Raw genomic sequence first — 8,310 nt, 5'->3', positions numbered from 1 at the left:
CTTGGTCACACTTCCTAGGGTATTTACTGAAACTGAAGGTTGGTGCTTTGGTAAAGCCCCTCTGGTGACTCCAAACCCTCCCAGGGACATATGCCACCCCATGCATACCTTGTTGAGAATTAACTGCCTTAAATCTTGTCCTCTGGGGAATCTCATCTACTCCCATGGTTCTGTTGTCAATGTCCTAGATTCTGATGGCTCTTGTGTTTCTCTCTCCAGATTAGGCTTCTCACTGGAGCCCCAGACCTAAATATCCAGCTGCTCCTGGCCATCTCCACCAGCATGTCCCACAAGCCCTTCAAAGTCACTGTGCCCCAAACTGAATTAATCATCTCCCTCCAACTTGCTTTCCCTGTATCCCCCATCTCGATATATGGCACCAAGTTGCTTCCTTCAGAAACCAGAGATCCTGTCCTTCATACTTACTTCCCTCTGCCATCACCCACATCAAGTCAATCAAAAGCCTCCTGATTTTGGCTCCTATGTCCTGATTATAGCCCCTTCTGGCTACCTTCATGGAACTCCCCATGTGTACAGCATGGAGATCAGTACAGTATGATCCCATCTGTATTATTGCAACAACTTCCTAAAATGACTCCCTGAGTCTTGCCCTTTTCCAATACATCATCCAAGTCCCAGTCAATGTGATGTGTCTAAACCCCAAATTTCACCACTGCATTCCTCTCTTTAACAACTCCTTCCTTTTCTCCTCAGTTCCGCATAATCTGCCAGGTGATATCCAGAGACCATGACCTGTCATTTGAGGCTCCCCCATGGTGTGGTCTATGGGTGCCTCCATCTATTCTTGCTACTCCTTCCCCTGTGCTCTGTACCCCAGCTACACCAGCCCTCTTGGCCCTCTGCACCCTCCAACCCGTTTCTCACCTTGCCTTTGCTCACACATCTGCTTGGCCACATTCTCTCTCTGGCCTTCCTCCTTTTGGCTATATGAGCACATACATATTTGGCCTAAACTGTACACACTTGGATTCCATCACTGGCAGCTAGAAGAGACCTCTGTGCTCCCATCTCCTCTGGTGCCTGCTCTTGTCCTTGCTTTTCTCCATGGTTTAATTCTCTGTCTTCCCCTGTGAGCTCTTGGAGAGCAAGAACCTTGTCCCATTGATCTCTAAAGCAATGTGTTACCTACAGGATCTAGCAGAGAGTAGGTGCTTACTCAATGTTTCATGAACAATTGTATGCAGAAGTGGATAGGATCTCACCCTACTTCAGACTCACCTCTTGTCAATCCTCAAGATTCAGCCAATATTCCAGCTACATCAGCTACACCATTTCACGTACTGCTCCTGTTGTTCATCATGGCTGATGGGGACACCCTGGAATCAATTAGCAATTGGATCAGCTGCGAGTAAGAGAGATTGGAAAAATAGTGACTTAAAAAAAACATAAAGTTATTATCTCTTTTTAAAAAAATAGGTTCCACGCCCAGTGCTGAGCCCATTGTGGGGTGTGAGCTCACAACCCTGAGATCAAGACCTGTGCTGAGATCAAGAGTTGGGGTGCTTAACTGACTAAGCCACCCAGACACGCCATAAATTTATTATCTTGCATTGTTATGGAGTCAGAAGTCAGACACAATGGGTCTCACTGGGCTAAAAGCAAAGTGTTCCCAGGGCTGCATTTTGCCTGAGGCTATAGGTGAGGCTGTTTCTTTCCCTTTTCCTACTTCTAGAGACTTTCTGTATTCCTCTGACCCTGGCTCTTCAACCTCCCCTTAACTCTAAAAAATCTTGTGATTACATTGGGTCCATCCAGATAATCCAGGTTAATCCCCTTATCTTCTGGTCATATGATTAGCAGCCTTAATGCCATCTGTAATCTTATTTCCCCTTGCCACGTGATATAACATATTTACAGATTCTGGGGATCAGGATATAGACATATTTTGGGGGACTGTTTTTCTACCTTCTGTGGCCAGTTTGGGTGAATTTTTCCCATGTAATTAAAGAGAATATCTATTCTTTTCGTTGCTCTGTTAGGTCAAGTTTGTTAATCATTTTGTACAAATTTTCTATACTCATACTGAACTTTTTGTGTGCTAGCTTTATAAGTTATTGAGAGAGGTGTGTTCAAATATCCCATTACAACTGTGGATTTGTCAAATTTACTTTTTGTTTCTGTCAATTTTTACTTTATATTATTATGAAGCTGTGTTAATACATATTTTTCTGTCTTTTAAATTTCAACCTATCATATACCAGTTTGACAAGGTTAATATTTTTATTGGTCTAGTTCCCTTTTAACATTAATGTAATTACCTACTTCCATTACATGTAGGTTTAAAGCAGTCAACTCTCTATTCATTTTCTACTTATTCTGCCCTTTTTGTGTTCCTTTTTTCTTTCCCTTTAAGCCTTCTTTTGAATTGTTTTTATTATTCTATTTTTTCTTCTATTGTACTTGTTAGTTACACATTCTTTTACAGTCCTTTTAGCAAAACCCAGGAAAATAAAATGTTGACCCTAGAGATAGTAAAGTCTAGTATAAAATTAATACTTTTAGTATGTCCAGTACAATGCAAGGAAATTAGAACATTTTAACTGCATTTACCTCTTCCCACCTTTTATTCTGTTGTTATGAATTTTAAGCTTCACACAAGATAATTGTTATTTTTTTTCACCTGGTGTTAACTTAGATTTAACCACATGCTTACCCTTTCTGTTGTGAATTTCCATGCTTCCTTTCAGGACCATTTTCCCTTTTCTTAAATGATTTCCTTTAGTCTGTCCTCCAGAGAAGCTCTGTTGGTAACAAAACCCATTGGTGATGAATATGTTCTTTTTTCTTTGTCTGAACACATCTTTATGCCACCTCTATTTTTGAAGACTGTTCAGTGAATAGGGAATTCTAGAACGGGGTTATGTCAGCACTTTGATGCTATCATCACTTTATTGTCCTCCTTTCTCATTCCTTCTACTGAGAAGGTAGTTGTTATTCCAGCCATTGTCTTTGGAAAGTAATGCATCTTTCTTCTGTGGGACCTTGGAAGAGTTTTCTTTTTGTCTTTGGTTTTAGATCTGTTTCACCGTCAAAGTCCTAGTTGTGGTTTTCTTTGCATTTTTCATGCCCAGTGTTCCCTGAGATTCTTATATCTGTGGCTTCATGTCTTTCAATAGTTGGGAGAAAATCTTCAGATGTTAATTCAAATACTCTTTCTGCCTTATTTACTCTCTCCCCTTCTGGGGCTCCTTACTTGTTAGAACTTTTCACCATGTTGCTCGTTAATCTTTTGCTTCCCTCCTCTCCCTGCCCCTAGCACTTTCTATTCTTTTTCCTCAGTTTTTGCTCTGGCTCATTTCTTTTGAGATCTCTATTAATAGAGTTCACAATTCCTTCTTCAGGTGTGTCCAACCTGCTACTAGACTTATCTGTTGAGTTCATGAGTTCAGTTCATGCATTTTTCAGCTCTGGGATCTCCATTTCATTATTTTTCAGGGTTTACAGTTCTCTGTTGAAATTCTATTTGTCATCTAAGTTCTTAAATGTATTAACCATAATTATTTTCAGGTCTATGTTTCACAACTGCACCATATGGATTCCCTAAAGATATCTTTTCAAAATTAGACTTTAATTTTGAGATAATTATAGATTCACATTCTGTTGTAAGAAGTAATACAGAGAGATCTTATGCATCCTTTATCCACTTACCACCAATGATAGCATCCTGCAAAACTATAGGAGAATATCACAACCAGGATATTGACATTGACGCAATCATATTCAGAGTTCCCATTTTACTTGTACTCGAGTGTATGTGTGTGTATTTAGTTCCATGCAATTTTATCACATGTGTGGGTCTTTTGCCTTTGAATTTTTTTCTCCCCTTGATTTTGAGTCATTCAGTTTTGTTTTCAGATATGTCTGATGAGGCCAAGCCTTGTGTAACAAAAATGTAATGTGAGTTTGAATGATGTTGTTATCCTTCCTCCAGAGAGAACTTACTTTTGCTTTTGGCAAGATGTTGGTGAAAGAGCAGACACCTTAATTCAATCAGTGAATGAGAGGATTGGATGCTGGGATTCAGTCTTTGGAGGGCTGGAATATTTCCAATTTACCTGACTCTCTTTTTGGGGTCACACTGAAAGTCTGGATCATTTACCAAGAGCCATTTATATTGAACTCCAATTTGTAGCCAAAATCTTTACCTCTATTTGTCATACAATTTCTTGAATCTATTAACCAGCTGCTCAGCTGTTTCTCTCTGTTCAAAGTGGGCATTTGTCATAAGTGGGCAGGTGCCTCAAGAGGAAAACTGTAGCACCCCCCCCCCCAATCAGGCTCACTTCTCTGAGCTTCTGTTCTCTGTGGGATTTGGTTAACTCTCTCACCTCTCTTGATGTTTCCGTGATGCCTGGAAGTTTCAGATGTGATGCTTGGTTTTTCTAGCTTTTCTCCAGGGGAGAATTAATCTGCAACAGAAATCTCCTACCTCAGCCATTGTTTCTCAAACCAGTGTTTGCCATCCCTGAGAGGTGAAGGGGAATCCAAAATCACAGATCATATAATGCAGCCTCTGAGGGATTGTGCTGGAGTCAGGCAGGATTATATCCCAGTGTTGCCACTTTGCAGCTGGCTGACCTTGGACAAGCACTTCATCTTTCTGTGCCTGTTTTCTAGCAGTACTTCCCTCCCAGGCTTAAATAAACTAAGAGGTGTCAAGTGATCAGAGCAGCAAATGTCTAGTGCATAGTGAGAACTTAATATAGATCAGTTATTAGTATTCAACAAATACTCAGTAAGCCCTGCTCTGCCAGATGCTGGATACACTGTGTGGTGGGGAAGACAGATACTGTCCCTTCTCTCATGGGGCTGACACTCTGGGTGACTCACAATTAAAAGTAAGTAAAAAAGATCATTATCAAAGAGAAGTACGTGCTGTGAAAAGAGTTAAAGGGATGATAGAGAAGGTGACCCTGACAGGTTTGGGTCCAAGATGAGTCAGTAGGGCTCAGTTGCCAATTCTGGGGTCGTGGAGGAGAGGACTGAGCAAGTGGCAGAAAGCGACCAGGCAGTGACTTAAGGCTGAGGAGTCAGCAAAACATCTGCGATTGTTGCATGGCAAGCTGAGACCTGAATGACCAGGAGCATGTCCCCTGAGAACTAGGAGAAGGTGCCTTCCAGGAAGGAAGGGAGGGAACATATGCAACCTCCCCAGATCTGGCAGTCTGGGGGAACAGAGGGAGGCCTGAGTGTCCCGGAGCATAAGTGGGGAAAGGGAGAGAGGTAATGCATGAGACCTGAGAGGTGGGAGGGAGTCGGATCACATAGGGCTTTGTATGGATTTCATTCTAAATGTACTGGCATGCTTCGGAGTTTTGTGAAGGGGAATTTGGACGCATTTTGATGGCAACACGATCATTCTGGCTACTGTATAGAGAATGAATTTAGAGAGAGATTTGCAGGAAGACAGTTGAGCGATGATGGTGGTTTGGACAGAGCAGTAGCGGATCTAGAGAGGAGTGAGCAGGCTGGAGATCCGTGTTAGTGGTGGAGTCAGAAGACGGATATGCAAGAGAAAGAGGGAAGTCATTGATAATTCTTGCATTTCTGATTTGAACAACTGGCAGCTCATGAGCCTGTTTAGTAAGTGGAAGGCTGGGGCAGAAGCCGAGGGGGATCGGGAGTTTGGGATGTATTAATTTGGAGATTCCTATCAGGCAAGGATTCCTGGTTTGAAAGTCATCAGATGATAACTAAAGCCATGATCCTGGATAAGATTTCCAACAGAGAGTGTCTAAATAGCAAGGATAAAGAGATACAGGGCTGTGGCCTGGGGTACTGCAGATTTAGAGGTTGGGAAGATAAGGAGGAATCGGAAAGAGCCTGAGAAGGAGCAGCCAGTGAATTCAAACTCTGGTTCTCAAAGTGCCGTCCAGGGACCAGCGGCCACTGCGTCGCCTAGCTCTTGTTAGAGGTGCTGAATGTCAGGCTGCACCCCCAGCCCTGCTGCCTCAGACACACCAGGGGTGAGGCCCAGACATCAGTCCTTGATTGCACTATGGGCCAAACTAGTGAAATAGAAGGAGAACTGAGGAAACGTGTGCTTTGAAAGGCCAGAGAAGGAAATCTTAAGAGAAGGAAGGAGTGGTTAATTATGTGTCCATGCAGCTGCAAGCGCAACCTAGATGAGTACACAGGCCTGGCCGTGAAGTTTCATAATGTAGAGGTCACCCTTGGCCTTGACGAGTGTGATCTCGGTGAGCCGTGGGCGCAGTGGCAGAGTGGGAGCTGGAGAAGGAGTGAATGAGAGAGGGAGGGCGTGGGGAAGACTGTAGACCCCGTGTGCAGTAAAGGGTTAACTCAGCCAGCGTAGGGTGCTCAAACCCCATCCATTCCAAAGAAAGAACTGAGCCTTTTTTAAAGTATATGTGCTGCCGAAGTGAGCACAAGAACTGAGCCTTGACCAGTGGGTGGTAGATAACTTCTGAGCCCTTCAAATATCCTACCTGGTAAGGGTATCTTTATACACCTTGGGCCATATCAGATGATTTCCTTTCACAAAGTGATTTACAGAAAACACCTGCCTTTTTTTTTTTTTTCACCCTGTGTCAGCTTGACCTGTCGGAGTGGGGGCTGGAGCCTGAGTAGTGAGGATGTACAGGTTCTGCATGCCCGCATGACTGACCCCAAGTACAACCCCTGGACACCCAGGCTCAGGTCCCCTTCCCTGGATGATGATTTTCTTTTTTTTTTTTTAAGTATTTATTTTTTATTTTTTATAAACATACATTTTTATCCCCAGGGGTACAGGTCTGTGAATCGCCAGGTTTACACACTTCACAGCACTCACCAAAGCACATACCCTCCCCAATATCCATAACCCCACCCCCTTCTCCCAACCCCCCTCCCCCCAGCAACCCTCAGTTTGTTTTGTGAGATTAAGAGTCACTTATGATTTGTCTCCCTCCCAATCCCATCTTGTTTCATTTATTCTTCTCCTACTCACTTAAGCCCCCATGTTGCATCACCACTTCCTCATATCAGGGAGCTCATATGATAGTTGTCTTTCTTGGCTTGACTTATTTCGCTGAGCATGATACACTCTAGTTCCATCCATGTTGTCACAAATGGCAAGATTTCATTTCTTTTGATGGCTACATAGTATTCCATTGTGTATATATACCACATCTTCTTTATCCATTCATCTGCTGATGGACATCTAGGTTCTTTCCATAGTTTGACTATTGTGGACATTGCTGCTATAAACATTCGGGTGCACATGCCCCTTTGGATCACTACATTTGTATCTTTAGGGTAAATACCCAGTAGTGCAATTGCTGGGTCATCGGGCAGTTCTATTTTCAACATTTTGAGGAACCTCCATGCTGTTTTCCAGAGTGGTTGCACCAGCTTGCATTCCCACCAACAGTGTAGGAGGGTTCCCCTTTCTCCACATCCTCGCCAGCATCTGTCATTTCCTGACTTGTTGATTTTAGCCATTCTGACTGGTGTGAGGTGATATCTCATTGTGGTTTTGATTTGTATTTCCCTGATGCCGAGTGATATGGAGCACTTTTTCATGTGTCTGTTGGCCATCTGGATGTCTTCTTTGCAGAAATGTCTGTTCATGTCCTCTGCTCATTTCTTGATTGGATTATTTGTTCTTTGGGTGTTGAGTTTGCTAAGTTCTTTATAGATTTTGGACACTAGTCCTTTATCTGATATGTCGTTTGCAAATATCTTCTCCCATTCTGTCAGTTGTCTTTTGATTTTGTTAACTGTTTCCTTTGCTGTGCAAAAGCTTTTGATCTTGATGAAATCCCAATAGCTCATTTTTGCCCTTGCTTCCCTTGCCTTTGCGATGTTCCTAGGAAGATGTTGCTGCGGCTGAGGTCGAAGAGGTTGCTGCCTGTGTTCTCCTCAAGGATTTTGATGGATTCCTTTCTCACATTGAGGTCCTTCATCCATTTTGAGTCTATTTTCGTGTGTGGTGTAAGGAAATGGTCCAATTTCATTTTTCTGCATGTGGCTGTCCAATTTTCCCAATACCATTTAGATGATTTTCTTTTTTAAAAAGATTTTTATTTATTTATTTGACAGAGAGAGATTACAAGTAGGCAGAGAGGCAGGTAGAGAGAGAAGGAGGAGGAAGCAGGCTCCCTGCCGAGCAGAGAGCCCGATGCGGGACTCGGTCCCAGGACCCCGAGATCATGACCTGAGCCGAAGGCAGCGGCTTAACCCACTGAGCCACCCAGGCGCCCCTGAATGATGATTTTCTGCACAGATGTCACACATCACTGCTTGGGGAGGGAAGCGTTGTCCATGACTCCCCCACCCCCACTCCCAGAA

The sequence above is a fragment of the Neovison vison genome, chromosome 12 (genome assembly GCF_020171115.1).
Source record: "Neovison vison isolate M4711 chromosome 12, ASM_NN_V1, whole genome shotgun sequence".
Taxonomy (NCBI): Eukaryota; Metazoa; Chordata; class Mammalia; order Carnivora; family Mustelidae; genus Neogale; species Neogale vison.
Note: the sequence above shows the minus strand (reverse complement) of the source record.